Here is a 17,555-nt window from a genome sequence, read left to right on the forward strand (position 1 = left end):
TATCATCGTGTATAGTACTGTATAGAGTTATTATTATTATCATGGTGTATAGTACTGTATAGAGTTATTATTATCATGGTGTATAGTACTGTATAGAGTTATTATCATGGTGTATAGTACTGTATAGAGTTATTATTATCATTGTGTATAGTACTGTATAGAGTTATTATTATCATGGTGTATAGTACTGTATATAGTTATTATTATCATGGTGTATAGTACTGTATAGAGTTATTATTATCATGGTGTATAGTACTGTATAGAGTTATTATTATCATGGTGTATAGTACTGTATAGAGTTATTATCATGGTGTATAGTACTGTATAGAGTTATTATTATCATAGTGTATAGTACTGTATAGAGTTATTATCATGGTGTATAGTACTGTATATAGTTATTATCATTGTGTATAGTACTGTATAGAGTTATTATCATGGTGTATAGTACTGTATATAGTTATTATCATTGTGTATAGTACTGTATAGAGTTATTATCATGGTGTATAGTACTGTATATAGTTATTATCATGGTGTATAGTACTGTATAGAGTTATTATTATCATGGTGTATAGTACTGTATAGAGTTATTATTATCATGGTGTATAGTACTGTATAGAGTTATTATTATCATGGTGTATAGTACTGTATAGAGTTATTATTATCATTGTGTATAGTACTGTATAGAGTTATTATCATGGTGTATAGTACTGTATAGAGTTGTTATTATCATGGTGTATAGTACTGTATAGAGTTATTATTATCATGGTGTATAGTACTGTATAGAGTTATTATTATCATGGTGTATAGTACTGTATAGAGTTATTATTATCATGGTGTATAGTACTGTATAGAGTTATTATTATCATCGTGTATAGTACTGTATAGAGTTATTATGATCATGGTGTATAGTACTGTATAGAGTTATTATCATGGTGTATAGTACTGTATAGAGTTATTATCATAGTGTATAGTACTGTATAGAGTTATTATTATCATGGTGTATAGTACTGTATAGAATTATTATTATCATGGTATATAGTACTGTATAGAGTTGTTATTATTATCATGGTGTATAGTACTGTATAGAGTTGTTATCATGGTGTATAGTACTGTATAGAGTTATTATTATCATGGTGTATAGTACTGTATAGAGTTATTATTATCATGGTGTATAGTACTGTATAGAGTTATTATTATCATGGTGTATAGTACTGTATAGAGTTATTATTATCATGGTGTATAGTACTGTATAGAGTTATTATTATCATCGTGTATAGTACTGTATAGAGTTATTATTATCATGGTGTATAGTACTGTATAGAGTTATTATCATGGTGTATAGTACTGTATAGAGTTATTATTATCATTGTGTATAGTACTGTATAGAGTTATTATCATAGTGTATAGTACTGTATAGAGTTATTATTATCATGGTGTATAGTACTGTATAGAGTTATTATTATCATCGTGTATAGTACTGTATAGAGTTATTATTATCATGGTGTATAGTACTGTATAGAGTTATTATCATGGTGTATAGTACTGTATAGAGTTATTATTATCATGGTGTATAGTACTGTATAGAGTTATTATCATGGTGTATAGTACTGTATAGAGTTATTATCATAGTGTATAGTACTGTATAGAGTTATTATTATCATGGTGTATAGTACTGTATAGAGTTATTATTATCATGGTGTATAGTACTGTATAGAGTTATTATTATCATGGTGTATAGTACTGTATAGAGTTATTATCATGGTGTATAGTACTGTATAGAGTTATTATTATCATGGTGTATAGTACTGTATAGAGTTATTATCATGGTGTATAGTACTGTATAGAGTTATTATCATAGTGTATAGTACTGTATAGAGTTATTATTATCATGGTGTATAGTACTGTATAGAATTATTATTATCATGGTATATAGTACTGTATAGAGTTGTTATTATTATCATGGTGTATAGTACTGTATAGAGTTGTTATCATGGTGTATAGTACTGTATAGAGTTATTATTATCATGGTGTATAGTACTGTATAGAGTTATTATTATCATGGTGTATAGTACTGTATAGAGTTATTATTATCATGGTGTATAGTACTGTATAGAGTTATTATTATCATGGTGTATAGTACTGTATAGAGTTATTATTATCATGGTGTATAGTACTGTATAGAGTTATTATTATCATGGTGTATAGTACTGTATAGAGTTATTATTATCATGGTGTATAGTACTGTATAGAGTTATTATTATCATGGTGTATAGTACTGTATAGAGTTATTATTATCATGGTGTATAGTACTGTATAGAGTTATTATTATCATGGTGTATAGTACTGTATAGAGTTATTATTATCATGGTGTATAGTACTGTATAGAGTTATTATCATGGTGTATAGTACTGTATAGAGTTATTATTATCATGGTGTATAGTACTGTATAGAGTTATTATTATCATGGTGTATAGTACTGTATAGAGTTATTATCATTGTGTATAGTACTGTATAGAGTTATTATTATCATGGTGTATAGTACTGTATAGAATTATTATTATCATGGTGTATAGTACTGTATAGAGTTATTATCATGGTGTATAGTACTGTATAGAGTTATTATTATCATGGTGTATAGTACTGTATAGAGTTATTATTATCATGGTGTATAGTACTGTATAGAGTTATTATTATCATGGTGTATAGTACTGTATAGAGTTATTATTATCATGGTGTATAGTACTGTATAGAGTTATTATTATCATAGTGTATAGTACTGTATAGAGTTATTATTATCATAGTGTATAGTACTGTATAGAGTTATTATCATGGTGTATAGTACTGTATATAGTTATTATTATCATGGTGTATAGTACTGTATAGAGTTATTATTATCATGGTGTATAGTACTGTATAGAGTTATTATTATCATGGTGTATAGTACTGTATAGAGTTATTATCATGGTGTATAGTACTGTATAGAGTTATTATTATCATGGTGTATAGTACTGTATAGAGTTATTATTATCATGGTGTATAGTACTGTATAGAGTTATTATCATTGTGTATAGTACTGTATAGAGTTATTATTATCATGGTGTATAGTACTGTATAGAATTATTATTATCATGGTGTATAGTACTGTATAGAGTTATTATCATGGTGTATAGTACTGTATAGAGTTATTATTATCATGGTGTATAGTACTGTATAGTTATTATTATCATGGTGTATAGTACTGTATAGAGTTATTATTATCATGGTGTATAGTACTGTATAGAGTTATTATTATCATGGTGTATAGTACTGTATAGAGTTATTATTATCATGGTGTATAGTACTGTATAGAGTTATTATTATCATAGTGTATAGTACTGTATAGAGTTATTATCATGGTGTATAGTACTGTATATAGTTATTATTATCATGGTATATAGTACTGTATAGAGTTATTATTATCATGGTGTATAGTACTGTATATAGTTATTATTATCATGGTGTATAGTACTGTATAGAGTTATTATCATGGTGTATAGTACTGTATAGAGTTATTATCATGGTGTATAGTACTGTATAGAGTTATTATTATCATTGTGTATAGTAATGTATAGAGTTATTATTATCATTGTGTATAGTACTGTATAGAGTTATTATTATCATGGTGTATAGTACTGTATAGAGTTATTATCATGGTGTATAGTACTGTATAGAGTTATTATTATCATGGTGTATAGTACTGTATAGAGTTATTATTATCATGGTGTATAGTACTGTATAGAGTTATTATCATGGTGTATAGTACTGTATAGAGTTATTATCATGGTGTATAGTACTGTATAGAGTTATTATTATCATGGTGTATAGTACTGTATAGAGTTATTATTATCATGGTGTATAGTACTGTATAGAGTTATTATTATCATGGTGTATAGTACTGTATAGAGTTATTATCATGGTGTATAGTACTGTATAGAGTTATTATTATCATGGTGTATAGTACTGTATAGAGTTATTATTATCATTGTGTATAGTAATGTATAGAGTTATTATTATCATTGTGTATAGTACTGTATAGAGTTATTATTATCATGGTGTATAGTACTGTATAGAGTTATTATCATGGTGTATAGTACTGTATAGAGTTATTATGATGGTGTATAGTACTGTATAGAGTTATTATCATGGTGTATAGTACTGTATATAGTTATTATTATCATGGTGTATAGTACTGTATAGAGTTATTATTATCATGGTGTATAGTACTGTATAGAGTTATTATCATAGTGTATAGTACTGTATAGAGTTATTATCATAGTGTATAGTACTGTATAGAGTTATTATTATCATGGTGTATAGTACTGTATAGAGTTATTATTATTATCATAGTGTATAGTACTGTATAGAGTTATTATTATCATGGTGTATAGTACTGTATAGAGTTATTATCATAGTGTATAGTACTGTATAGAGTTATTATCATAGTGTATAGTACTGTATAGAGTTATTATTATCATGGTGTATAGTACTGTATAGAGTTATTATTATCATGGTGTATAGTACTGTATAGAGTTATTATCATGGTGTATAGTACTGTATAGAGTTATTATTATCATGGTGTATAGTACTGTATAGAGTTATTATCATAGTGTATAGTACTGTATAGAGTTATTATTATCATTGTGTATAGTAATGTATAGAGTTATTATTATCATGGTGTATAGTACTGTATAGAGTTATTATCATGGTGTATAGTACTGTATAGAGTTATTATTATCATGGTGTATAGTACTGTATAGAGTTATTATTATCATGGTGTATAGTACTGTATAGAGTTATTATTATCATGGTGTATAGTACTGTATAGAGTTATTATTATCATGGTGTATAGTACTGTATAGAGTTATTATCATGGTGTATAGTACTGTATATAGTTATTATTATCATGGTGTATAGTACTGTATAGAGTTATTATCATGGTGTATAGTACTGTATAGAGTTATTATTATCATGGTGTATAGTACTGTATAGAGTTATTATTATCATAGTGTATAGTACTGTATAGAGTTATTATTATCATGGTGTATAGTACTGTATAGAGTTATTATTATCATGGTGTATAGTACTGTATAGAGTTATTATCATGGTGTATAGTACTGTATAGAGTTATTATTATCATGGTGTATAGTACTGTATAGAGTTATTATCATGGTGTATAGTACTGTATAGAGTTATTATTATCATGGTGTATAGTACTGTATATAGTTATTATCATGGTGTATAGTACTGTATAGAGTTATTATCATGGTGTATAGTACTGTATAGAGTTATTACCATTGTCTATAGTACTGTATAGAGTTATTATTATCATGGTGTATAGTACTGTATAGAGTTATTATTATCATGGTGTATAGTACTGTATAGAGTTATTATTATCATGGTGTATAGTACTGTATAGAGTTATTATCATGGTGTATAGTACTGTATAGAGTTATTATTATCATGGTGTATAGTACTGTATAGAGTTATTATTATCATGGTGTATAGTACTGTATAGAGTTATTATCATGGTGTATAGTACTGTATAGAGTTATTATTATCATGGTGTATAGTACTGTATAGAGTTATTATTATCATGGTGTATAGTACTGTATAGAGTTATTACCATTGTCTATAGTACTGTATAGAGTTATTATTATCATGGTGTATAGTACTGTATAGAGTTATTATTATCATGGTGTATAGTACTGTATTGAGTTATTATTATCATAGTGTATAGTACTGTATAGAGTTATTATTATCATGGTGTATAGTACTGTATAGAGTTATTATCATGGTGTATAGTACTGTATAGAGTTATTATTATCATGGTGTATAGTACTGTATAGAGTTATTATCATGGTGTATAGTACTGTATAGAGTTATTATTATCATGGTGTATAGTACTGTATATAGTTATTATCATGGTGTATAGTACTGTATAGAGTTATTATTATCATGGTGTATAGTACTGTATAGAGTTATTATTATCATGGTGTATAGTACTGTATAGAGTTATTATTATCATGGTGTATAGTACTGTATAGAGTTATTATTATCATGGTGTATAGTACTGTATATAGTTATTATTATCATGGTGTATAGTACTGTATATAGTTATTATCATTGTGTATAGTACTGTATAGAGTTATTATTATCATGGTGTATAGTACTGTATAGAGTTATTATCATGGTGTATAGTACTGTATAGAGTTATTATTATCATGGTGTATAGTACTGTATAGAGTTATTATCATCATGGTGTATAGTACTGTATAGAGTTATTATCATGGTGTATAGTACTGTATAGAGTTATTATTATCATGGTGTATAGTACTGTATAGAGTTATTATCATAGTGTATAGTACTGTATAGAGTTATTATTATCATGGTGTATAGTACTGTATAGAGTTATTATCATGGTGTATAGTACTGTATAGAGTTATTATTATCATGGTGTATAGTACTGTATAGAGTTATTATTATTATGGTGTATAGTACTGTATAGAGTTATTATTATCATGGTGTATAGTACTGTATAGAGTTATTATTATCATGGTGTATAGTACTGTATAGAGTTATTATCATGGTGTATAGTAATGTATAGAGTTATTATTATCATGGTGTATAGTACTGTATAGAGTTATTATTATCATGGTGTATAGTACTGTATAGAGTTATTATTATCATGGTGTATAGTACTGTATAGAGTTATTATTATCATGGTGTATAGTACTGTATAGAGTTATTATTATCATAGTGTATAGTACTGTATAGAGTTATTATTATCATAGTGTATAGTACTGTATAGAGTTATTATCATGGTGTATAGTAATGTATAGAGTTATTATTATCATAGTGTATAGTACTGTATAGAGTTATTATTATCATGGTGTATAGTACTGTATACAGTTATCATTATCATGGTGTATAGTACTGTATAGAGTTATTATCATGGTGTATAGTACTGTATAGAGTTATTATTATTATGGTGTATAGTACTGTATAGAGTTATTATTATCATGGTGTATAGTACTGTATAGAGTTATTATTATCATAGTGTATAGTACTGTATAGAGTTATTATTATCATGGTGTATAGTACTGTATACAGTTATTATTATCATGGTGTATAGTACTGTATAGAGTTATTATTATCATGGTGTATAGTACTGTATAGAGTTATTATTATCATGGTGTATAGTACTGTATAGAGTTATTATTATCATGGTGTATAGTACTGTATAGAGTTTTATCATGGTGTATAGTACTGTATAGAGTTATTATTATCATAGTGTATAGTACTGTATAGAGTTATTATTATCATGGTGTATAGTACTGTATAGAGTTATTATTATCATAGTGTATAGTACTGTATAGAGTTATTATTATCATGGTGTATAGTACTGTATAGAGTTATTATCATGGTGTATAGTACTGTATAGAGTTATTATTATCATGGTGTATAGTACTGTATAGAGTTGTTATTATTATCATGGTGTATAGTACTGTATAGAGTTATTACCATTGTCTATAGTACTGTATAGAGTTATTATTATCATGGTGTATAGTACTGTATAGAGTTATTATTATCATGGTGTATAGTACTGTATAGAGTTATTATTATCATGGTGTATAGTACTGTATAGAGTTATTATCATAGTGTATAGTACTGTATAGAGTTATTATTATCATTGTGTATAGTAATGTATAGATTTATTATTATCATGGTGTATAGTACTGTATAGAGTTATTATTATCATTGTGTATAGTACTGTATAGAGTTATTATTATCATGGTGTATAGTACTGTATAGAGTTATTATCATGGTATATAGTACTGTATAGAGTTATTATCATGGTATATAGTACTGTATAGAGTTATTATCATAGTGTATAGTACTGTATAGAGTTATTATTATCATGGTGTATAGTACTGTATAGAGTTATTATTATCATTGTGTATAGTACTGTATAGAGTTATTATTATCATGGTGTATAGTACTGTATAGAGTTATTATTATCATTGTGTATAGTACTGTATAGAGTTATTATCATTGTGTATAGTACTGTATAGAGTTATTATTATCATGGTGTATAGTACTGTATAGAGTTATTATTATCATAGTGTATAGTACTGTATAGAGTTATTATTATCATGGTGTATAGTACTGTATAGAGTTATTATCATGGTGTATAGTACTGTATAGAGTTATTATTATCATAGTGTATAGTATTGTATAGAATTATTATTATCATGGTGTATAGTACTGTATAGAGTTATTATCATTGTGTATAGTACTGTACAGAGTTATTATTATCATGGTGTATAGTACTGTATAGAGTTATTATTATCATGGTGTATAGTACTGTATAGAGTTATTATTATCATAGTGTATAGTACTGTATAGAGTTATTATTATCATGGTGTATAGTACTGTATAGAGTTATTACCATTGTCTATAGTACTGTATAGAGTTATTATCATGGTGTATAGTACTGTATAGAGTTATTATTATCATGGTGTATAGTACTGTGTAGAGTTATTATTATCATGGTGTATAGTACTGTGTAGAGTTATTATTATCATGGTGTATAGTACTGTATAGAGTTATTATTATCATGGTGTATAGTACTGTGTAGAGTTATTATTATCATGGTGTATAGTACTGTATAGAGTTATTATTATCATGGTATATAGTACTGTATAGAGTTATTATTATCATGGTGTATAGTACTGTATAGAGTTATTATTATCATAGTGTATAGTACTGTATAGAGTTATTATTATCATGGTGTATAGTACTGTATATAGTTATTATTATCATGGTGTATAGTACTGTATAGAGTTATTATTATCATGGTGTATAGTACTGTATAGAGTTATTATTATCATGGTGTATAGTACTGTATATAGTTATTATTATCATGGTGTATAGTACTGTATAGAGTTATTATCATTGTGTATAGTACTGTATAGAGTTATTATTATCATGGTGTATAGTACTGTATAGAGTTATTATTATCATGGTGTATAGTACTGTATAGAGTTATTATTATCATGGTGTATAGTACTGTATAGAGTTATTATTATCATGGTGTATAGTACTGTATAGAGTTATTATTATCATGGTGTATAGTACTGTATAGAGTTATTATTATCATAGTGTATAGTACTGTATAGAGTTATTATCATGGTGTATAGTACTGTATAGAGTTATTATTATCATGGTGTATAGTACTGTATAGAGTTATTATTATCATAGTGTATAGTACTGTATAGAGTTATTATCATGGTGTATAGTACTGTATAGAGTTATTATTATCATGGTGTATAGTACTGTATAGAGTTATTATCATGGTGTATAGTACTGTATAGAGTTATTATCGTGGTGTATAGTACTGTATAGAGTTATTATTATCATGGTGTATAGTACTGTATAGAGTTATTATTATCATGGTGTAAAGTACTGTATAGAGTTATTATCATTGTGTATAGTACTGTATAGAGTTATTATTATCATCGTGTATAGTACTGTATAGAGTTATTATTATCATTGTGTATAGTACTGTATAGAGTTATTATTATCATGGTGTATAGTACTGTATAGAGTTATTATTATCATGGTGTATAGTACTTTATAGAGTTATTATTATCATGGTGTATAGTACTGTATAGAGTTATTATTATCATGGTGTATAGTACTGTATAGAGTTATTATCATTGTGTATAGTACTGTATAGAGTTATTATTATCATCGTGTATAGTACTGTATAGTTATTATTATCATTGTGTATAGTACTGTATAGAGTTATTATCATGGTGTATAGTACTGTATAGAGTTATTATTATCATGGTGTATAGTACTGTATAGAGTTATTATTATCATGGTGTATAGTACTGTATAGAGTTATTATTATCATGGTGTATAGTACTGTATAGAGTTATTATTATCATGGTGTATAGTACTGTATAGAGTTATTATTATCATCGTGTATAGTACTGTATAGAGTTATTATTATCATTGTGTATAGTACTGTATATAGTTATTATCATGGTGTATAGTACTGTATATAGTTATTATCATGGAGTATAGTACTGTATAGAGTTATTATCATGGTGTATAGTACTGTATAGAGTTATTATTATCATGGTGTATAGTACTGTATAGAGTTATTATTATCATGGTGTATAGTACTGTATAGAGTTATTATTATCATTGTGTATAGTACTGTATAGAGTTATTATTGTCATAGTGTATAGTACTGTATAGAGTTATTATTATCATGGTGTATAGTACTGTATATAGTTATTATTATCATGGTGTATAGTACTGTATAGAGTTATTATCATGGTGTATAGTACTGTATAGAGTTATTATTATCATGGTGTATAGTACTGTATATAGTTATTATTATCATGGTGTATAGTACTGTATAGAGTTATTATTATCATTGTGTATAGTACTGTATAGAGTTATTATTATCATGGTGTATAGTACTGTATAGAGTTATTATTATCATGGTGTATAGTACTGTATAGAGTTATTATTATCATTGTGTATAGTACTGTATAGAGTTATTATTATCATGGTGTATAGTACTGTATATAGTTATTATCATTGTGTATAGTACTGTATAGAGTTATTATTATCATGGTGTATAGTACTGTATAGAGTTATTATTATCATGGTGTATAGTACTGTATAGAGTTATTATTATCATTGTGTATAGTACTGTATAGAGTTATTATTATCATGGTGTATAGTACTGTATAGAGTTATTATTATCATGGTGTATAGTACTGTATAGAGTTATTATTATCATGGTGTATAGTACTGTATAGAGTTATTATTATCATGGTGTATAGTACTGTATAGAGTTATTATTATCATGGTGTATAGTACTGTATAGAGTTATTATTATCATGGTGTATAGTACTGTATAGAGTTATTATTATCATGGTGTATAGTACTGTATAGAGTTATTATTATCATGGTGTATAGTACTGTATAGAGTTATTATTATCATGGTGTATAGTACTGTATAGAGTTATTATTATCATGGTGTATAGTACTGTATAGAGTTATTATTATCATGGTGTATAGTACTGTATAGAGTTATTATCATGGTGTATAGTACTGTATAGAATTATTATTATCATGGTGTATAGTACTGTATAGAGTTATTATTATCATGGTGTATAGTACTGTATAGAGTTATTATCATGGTGTATAGTACTGTATAGAATTATCATTATCATGGTGTATAGTACTGTATATAGTTATTATCATAGTGTATAGTACTGTATAGAGTTATTATTATCATGGTGTATAGTACTGTATAGAGTTATTATTATCATGGTGTATAGTACTGTATAGAGTTATTATTATCATGGTGTATAGTACTGTATATAGTTATTATTATCATGGTGTATAGTACTGTATAGAGTTATTATTATCATAGTGTATAGTACTGTATAGAGTTATTATTATCATGGTGTATAGTACTGTATATAGTTATTATTATCATGGTGTATAGTACTGTATAGAGTTATTATTATCATGGTGTATAGTACTGTATAGAGTTATTATTATCATGGTGTATAGTACTGTATATAGTTATTATTATCATGGTGTATAGTACTGTATAGAGTTATTATCATTGTGTATAGTACTGTATAGAGTTATTATTATCATGGTGTATAGTACTGTATAGAGTTATTATTATCATGGTGTATAGTACTGTATAGAGTTATTATTATCATGGTGTATAGTACTGTATAGAGTTATTATTATCATGGTGTATAGTACTGTATAGAGTTATTATTATCATGGTGTATAGTACTGTATAGAGTTATTATTATCATGGTGTATAGTACTGTATAGAGTTATTATTATCATAGTGTATAGTACTGTATAGAGTTATTATCATGGTGTATAGTACTGTATAGAGTTATTATTATCATGGTGTATAGTACTGTATAGAGTTATTATCATGGTGTATAGTACTGTATAGAGTTATTATCGTGGTGTATAGTACTGTATAGAGTTATTATTATCATGGTGTATAGTACTGTATAGAGTTATTATTATCATGGTGTATAGTACTGTATAGAGTTATTATCATTGTGTATAGTACTGTATAGAGTTATTATTATCATCGTGTATAGTACTGTATATAGTTATTATTATCATGGTGTATAGTACTGTATAGAGTTATTATCATCGTGTATAGTACTGTATAGAGTTATTATTATCATCGTGTATAGTACTGTATAGAGTTATTATTATCATTGTGTATAGTACTGTATAGAGTTATTATCATGGTGTATAGTACTGTATAGAGTTATTATTATCATGGTGTATAGTACTGTATAGAGTTATTATTATCATGGTGTATAGTACTGTATAGAGTTATTATTATCATTGTCTATAGTACTGTATAGAGTTATTATTATCATGGTGTATAGTACTGTATAGAGTTATTATTATCATAGTGTATAGTACTGTATAGAGTTATTATTATCATGGTGTATAGTACTGTATAGAGTTATTATTATCATTGTGTATAGTACTGTATAGAGTTATTATCATTGTGTATAGTACTGTATAGAGTTATTATCATGGTGTATAGTACTGTATAGAGTTATTATTATCATGGTGTATAGTACTGTATAGAGTTATTATCATGGTGTATAGTACTGTATAGAGTTATTATTATCATGGTGTATAGTACTGTATAGAGTTATTATCATGGTGTATAGTACTGTATAGAGTTATTATTATCATGGTGTATAGTACTGTATAGAGTTATTATTATCATGGTGTATAGTACTGTATAGAGTTATTATTATCATTGTGTATAGTACTGTATAGAGTTATTATTATCATGGTGTATAGTACTGTATAGAGTTATTATTATCATGGTGTATAGTACTGTATAGAGTTATTATTATCATGGTGTATAGTACTGTATAGTGTTATTATTATCATGGTGTATAGTACTGTATAGAGTTATTATTATCATGGTGTATAGTACTGTATAGAGTTATTATTATCATGGTGTATAGTACTGTATATAGTTATTATCATTGTGTATAGTACTGTATAGAGTTATTATTATCATGGTGTATAGTACTGTATAGAGTTATTATTATCATGGTGTATAGTACTGTATAGAGTTATTATTATCATTGTGTATAGTACTGTATAGAGTTATTATTATCATGGTGTATAGTACTGTATAGAGTTATTATTATCATGGTGTATAGTACTGTATATAGTTATTATCATAGTGTATAGTACTGTATAGAGTTATTATTATCATGGTGTATAGTACTGTATAGAGTTATTATTATCATGGTGTATAGTACTGTATAGAGTTATTATTATCATGGTGTATAGTACTGTATAGAGTTATTATTATCATGGTGTATAGTACTGTATAGAGTTATTATTATCATGGTGTATAGTACTGTATAGAGTTATTATTATCATGGTGTATAGTACTGTATATAGTTATTATCATAGTGTATAGTACTGTATAGAGTTATTATTATCATGGTGTATAGTACTGTATAGAGTTATTATTATCATGGTGTATAGTACTGTATAGAGTTATTATTATCATGGTGTATAGTACTGTATAGAGTTATTATTATCATGGTGTATAGTACTGTATATAGTTATTATTATCATGGTGTATAGTACTGTATAGAGTTATTATCATGGTGTATAGTACTGTATATAGTTATTATTATCATAGTGTATAGTACTGTATAGAGTTATTATCATGGTGTATAGTACTGTAAAGAGTTATTATTATCATGGTGTATAGTACTGTATATAGTTATTATTATCATAGTGTATAGTACTGTATAGAGTTATTATTATCATGGTGTATAGTACTGTATATAGTTATTATCATCGTGTATAGTACTGTATATAGTTATTATCATGGTGTATAGTACTGTATAGAGTTATTATTATCATGGTGTATAGTACTGTATAGAGTTATTATTATCATGGTGTATAGTACTGTATAGAGTTATTATTATCATGGTGTATAGTACTGTATAGAGTTATTATTATCATGGTGTATAGTACTGTATAGAGTTATTATTATCATGGTGTATAGTACTGTATATAGTTATTATCATTGTGTATAGTACTGTATAGAGTTATTATTATCATGGTGTATAGTACTGTATAGAGTTATTATTATCATAGTGTATAGTACTGTATAGAGTTATTATTATCATGGTGTATAGTACTGTATAGAGTTATTATTATCATGGTGTATAGTACTGTATAGAGTTATTATCATGGTGTATAGTACTGTATAGAGTTATTATTATCATGGTGTATAGTACTGTATAGAGTTATTATCATGGTGTATAGTACTGTATAGAGTTATTATCATGGTATATAGTACTGTATAGAGTTATTATCATGGTATATAGTACTGTATAGAGTTATTATCATAGTGTATAGTACTGTATAGAGTTATTATTATCATGGTGTATAGTACTGTATAGAGTTATTATTATCATGGTGTATAGTACTGTATAGAGTTATTATTATCATGGTGTATAGTACTGTATAGAGTTATTATTATCATGGTGTATAGTACTGTATAGAGTTATTATCATGGTGTATAGTACTGTATAGAGTTATTATTATCATGGTGTATAGTACTGTATAGAGTTATTATTATCATGGTGTATAGTACTGTATAGAGTTATTATTGTCATAGTGTATAGTACTGTATAGAGTTATTATTATCATGGTGTATAGTACTGTATATAGTTATTATTATCATGGTGTATAGTACTGTATAGAGTTATTATCATGGTGTATAGTACTGTATAGAGTTATTATTATCATGGTGTATAGTACTGTATAGAGTTATTATTATCATGGTGTATAGTACTGTATAGAGTTATTATCATGGTGTATAGTACTGTATAGAGTTATTATCATGGTATATAGTACTGTATAGAGTTATTATCATAGTGTATAGTACTGTATAGAGTTATTATTATCATGTTGTATAGTACTGTATAGAGTTATTATCATGGTGTATAGTACTGTATAGAGTTATTATCATGGTGTATAGTACTGTATAGAGTTATTATCATGGTGTATAGTACTGTATAGAGTTATTATTATCATGGTGTATAGTACTGTATAGAGTTATTATCATGGTGTATAGTACTGTATATAGTTATTATCATTGTGTATAGTACTGTATAGAGTTATTATTATCATGGTGTATAGTACTGTATAGAGTTATTATTATCATGGTGTATAGTACTGTATAGAGTTATTATTATCATTGTGTATAGTACTGTATAGAGTTATTATTATCATGGTGTATAGTACTGTATATAGTTATTATCATTGTGTATAGTACTGTATAGAGTTATTATTATCATGGTGTATAGTACTGTATAGAGTTATTATTATCATGGTGTATAGTACTGTATAGAGTTATTATTATCATTGTGTATAGTACTGTATAGAGTTATTATTATCATGGTGTATAGTACTGTATAGAGTTATTATTATCATGGTGTATAGTACTGTATAGAGTTATTATTATCATGGTGTATAGTACTGTATAGAGTTATTATTATCATGGTGTATAGTACTGTATAGAGTTAATATTATCATGGTGTATAGTACTGTATAGAGTTATTATTATCATGGTGTATAGTACTGTATAGAGTTATTATTATCATGGTGTATAGTACTGTATAGAGTTATTATCATGGTATATAGTACTGTATATAGTTATTATCATAGTGTATAGTACTGTATAGAGTTATTATTATCATGGTGTATAGTACTGTATAGAGTTATTATTATCATGGTGTATAGTACTGTATAGAGTTATTATTATCATGGTGTATAGTACTGTATAGAGTTATTATCATGGTGTATAGTACTGTATAGAGTTATTATTATCATGGTGTATAGTACTGTATAGAGTTATTATTATCATAGTGTATAGTACTGTATAGAGTTATTATCATGGTGTATAGTACTGTATAGAGTTATTATCGTGGTGTATAGTACTGTATAGAGTTATTATTATCATGGTGTATAGTACTGTATAGAGTTATTATTATCATGGTGTATAGTACTGTATAGAGTTATTATCATTGTGTATAGTACTGTATAGAGTTATTATTATCATCGTGTATAGTACTGTATAGAGTTATTATTATCATTGTGTATAGTACTTTATAGAGTTATTATTATCATGGTGTATAGTACTGTATAGAGTTATTATTATCATGGTGTATAGTACTGTATAGAGTTATTATCATTGTGTATAGTACTGTATAGAGTTATTATCATTGTGTATAGTACTGTATAGAGTTATTATTATCATCGTGTATAGTACTGTATAGAGTTATTATTATCATGGTGTATAGTACTGTATAGAGTTATTATCATGGTGTATAGTACTGTATAGAGTTATTATTATCATGGTGTATAGTACTGTATAGAGTTATTATTATCATGGTGTATAGTACTGTATATAGTTATTATCATGGTGTATAGTACTGTATAGAGTTATTACCATTGTCTATAGTACTGTATAGAGTTATTATTATCATAGTGTATAGTACTGTATAGAGTTATTATTATCATGGTGTATAGTACTGTATAGAGTTATTATCATGGTGTATAGTACTGTATAGAGTTATTATTATCATGGTGTATAGTACTGTATAGAGTTATTATTATCATGGTGTATAGTACTGTATAGAGTTATTATTATCATGGTGTATAGTACTGTATATAGTTATTATCATGGTGTATAGTACTGTATAGAGTTATTACCATTGTCTATAGTACTGTATAGAGTTATTATTATCATAGTGTATAGTACTGTATAGAGTTATTATTATCATGGTGTATAGTACTGTATAGAGTTATTATTATCATGGTGTATAGTACTGTATAGAGTTATTACCATTGTCTATAGTACTGTATAGAGTTATTATTATCATAGTGTATAGTACTGTATAGAGTTATTATTATCATGGTGTATAGTACTGTATAGAGTTATTATTATCATGGTGTATAGTACTGTATAGAGTTATTATTATCATGGTGTATAGTACTGTATAGAGTTATTATTATCATGGTGTATAGTACTGTATAGAGTTATTATTATCATGGTGTATAGTACTGTATAGAGTTATTATTATCATGGTGTATAGTACTGTATAGAGTTATTATTATCATGGTGTATAGTACTGTATAGAGTTATTATTATCATGGTGTATAGTACTGTATAGAGTTATTATTATCATGGTGTATAGTACTGTATAGAGTTATTATTATCATGGTGTATAGTACTGTATAGAGTTATTATTATCATGGTGTATAGTACTGTATAGAGTTATTATTATCATGGTGTATAGTACTGTATAGAGTTATTATCATGGTGTATAGTACTGTATAGAGTTATTATTATCATGGTGTATAGTACTGTATAGAGT

At 26.3% G+C, this 17,555-nt stretch overlaps 1 protein-coding gene across 1 annotated transcript in view; it reads left to right on the top strand.

The window, feature by feature from the left end:
- The window catches only part of VWDE (von Willebrand factor D and EGF domains), a 157,427-nt gene that overhangs the window by 70,334 nt on the left and 69,538 nt on the right, over nucleotides 1-17,555 (top strand). The window lies entirely within an intron of this gene.

Source organism: Hyla sarda, chromosome 5, assembly GCF_029499605.1.
Source record: "Hyla sarda isolate aHylSar1 chromosome 5, aHylSar1.hap1, whole genome shotgun sequence".
In the NCBI taxonomy this organism is placed as follows: Eukaryota; Metazoa; Chordata; class Amphibia; order Anura; family Hylidae; genus Hyla; species Hyla sarda.